This window comes from Tursiops truncatus, chromosome 4 (genome assembly GCF_011762595.2).
Source record: "Tursiops truncatus isolate mTurTru1 chromosome 4, mTurTru1.mat.Y, whole genome shotgun sequence".
Taxonomy (NCBI): Eukaryota; Metazoa; Chordata; class Mammalia; order Artiodactyla; family Delphinidae; genus Tursiops; species Tursiops truncatus.
Window position 1 is genome coordinate 86,763,547 of NC_047037.1, and position 2,723 is coordinate 86,766,269.

Below are 2,723 nucleotides of genomic sequence, written 5' to 3' on the forward strand. Positions count from 1 at the left end.
ACCATCACCTTGATACCAAAACCAGACAAGGATGTCACAAAGAAAGAAAACTACAGGCCAATATCACTGATGAACATAGATGCAAAAATCCTCAACAAAATACTAGCAAATAGAATCCAACAGCACATTAAAAGGATCATACACCATGATCAAGTGGGGTTTATTCCAGGAATGCAAGGATTCTTCAATATACGCAAATCTATCAATGTGATAAACCATATTAACAAACTGAAGGAGAAAAACCATATGATCATCTCAATAGATGCAGAGAAAGCTTTTGACAAAATTCAACACCCATTTATGATAAAAACCCTGCAGAAAGTAGGCATAGAGGGAACTTTCCTCAACATAATAAAGGCCATATATGACAAGCCCACAGCAAACATCATCCTCAATGGTGAAAAACTGAAAGCATTTCCACTAAGATCAGGAACAAGACAAGGTTGCCCACTCTCACCACTCTTATTCAACATAGTTTTGGAAGTTTTAGCCACAGCAATCAGAGAAGAAAAGGAAATAAAAGGAATCCAAATCGGAAAAGAAGAAGTAAAGCTGTCACTGTTTGCAGATGACATGATCCTATACATAGAGAACCCTAAAGATGCTACCAGAAAACTACTAGAGCTAATCAATGAATTTGGTAAAGTGGCAGGATACAAAATTAATGCACAGAAATCTCTGGCATTCCTATATACTAATGATGAAAAATCTGAAAGTGAAATCAAGAAAACACTCCCATTTACCATTGCAACAAAAAGAATAAAATATCTAGGAATAAACCTACCTAAGGAGACAAAAGATCTGTATGCAGAAAATTATAAGACACTGATGAAAGAAATTAAAGATGATACAAATAGATGGAGAGATATACCATGTTCTTGGATTGGAAGAATCAACATTGTGAAAATGACTCTACTACCGAAAGCAATCTATAGATTCAATGCAATCCCTATCAAACTACCACTGGCATTTTTCACAGAACTAGAACAAAAAATTTTGCAATTTGTATGGAAACACAAAAGACCCCGAATAGCCAAAGCAATCTTGAGAACGAAAGAAGGAACTGGAGGAATCAGGCTCCCAGACTTCAGACTATACTACAAAGCTACAGTTATCAAAACGGTATGGTACTGGCACAAAAACAGAAAGATAGATCAATGGAACAGGATAGAAAGCCCAGAGATAAACCCACGCACATATGGTCACCTTATCTTTGACAAAGGAGGCAGAAATGTACCGTGGAGAAAGGACAGCCTATTCAATAAGTGGTGCTGGGAAAACTGGACAGCTACATGTAAAAGTATGAAGTTAGATCACTCCCTAACACCATACACAAAAATAAGCTCAAAATGGATTAAAGACCTAAATGTAAGGCCAGAAACTATCAAACTCTTAGAGGAAAACATAGGCAGAACACTCTATGACATAAATCACAGCAAGATTCTTTCTGACCCACCTCCTAGAGTAATGGAAATAAAAACAAGAGTAAACAAATGGGACCTAATGAAACTTAAAAGCTTTTGCGCAGCAAAGGAAACCATAAAGAAGACCAAAAGACAACCCTCAGAATGGGAGAAAATATTTGCAAATGAAGCAACTGACAAAGGATTGATCTCCAAAATTTATAAGCAGCTCATGCAGCTTAATAACAAAAAAACAAACAACCCAATCCAAAAATGGGCAGAAGACCTAAATAGACATTTCTCCAAAGAAGATATACAGAGTGCCAACAAACACATGAAAGAATGCTCAACATCACTAATCATGAGAGAAATGCAAATCAAAACTACAATGAGATATCATCTCACACCAGTCAGAATGGCCATCATCAAAAAATCTAGAAACAATAAATGCTGGAGAGGGTGTGGAGAAAAGGGAACCCTCTTACACTGTTGGTGGGAATGTAAATTGATACAGCCACTGTGGAGAACAGTATGGAGGTTCCTTAAAAAGCTACAAATAGAACTACCATATGACCCAGCAATCCCACTACTGGGCATATACCCTGAGAAAACCATAATTCAAAAAGAGTCATGTACCAAAATGTTCATTGCAGCTCTATTTACAATAGCCCAGAGATGGAAACAACCTAAGTGTCCATCATCGGATGAATGGATAAAGAAGATGTGGCACATATACACAATGGAATATTACTCAGCCATAAAAAGAGACGAAATTGAGCTATTTGTAATGAGGTGGATAGACCTAGAGTCTGTCATACAGAGTGAAGTAAGTCAGAGAGAGAGAGACAAATACCGTATGCTAACACATATATATGGAATTTAAAAAAAAAAAATGTCATGAAAAACCTAGGGGTGAAACAGGAATAAAGACTCAGACTTACTAGAGAATGGACTTGAGGCTATGGGGAGGGGGAAGTGTAAACGGTGACAAAGCGATAAAGAGGCATGGACATATATACACTACCAAACGTAAGGTAGATAGCTAGTGGGAAGCAGCCGCATAGCACAGGGAGATCAGCTCGGTGCTTTGTGACCGCCTGGAGGGGTGGGATAGGGAGGGTGGGAGGGAGGGAGACGCAAGCGGGAAGAGATATGGGAATATATGTATATATATAACTGATTCATTTTGTTGTGAAGCTGAAACTAACATACCATTGTAAAGCAATTATACTCCAATAAAGATGTTAAAAAAAAAAAAAAAAAAAAAAATTTTGGTTGCCAATAACTAATAATAATAATGTACCTTAAACCTTCCTTTAA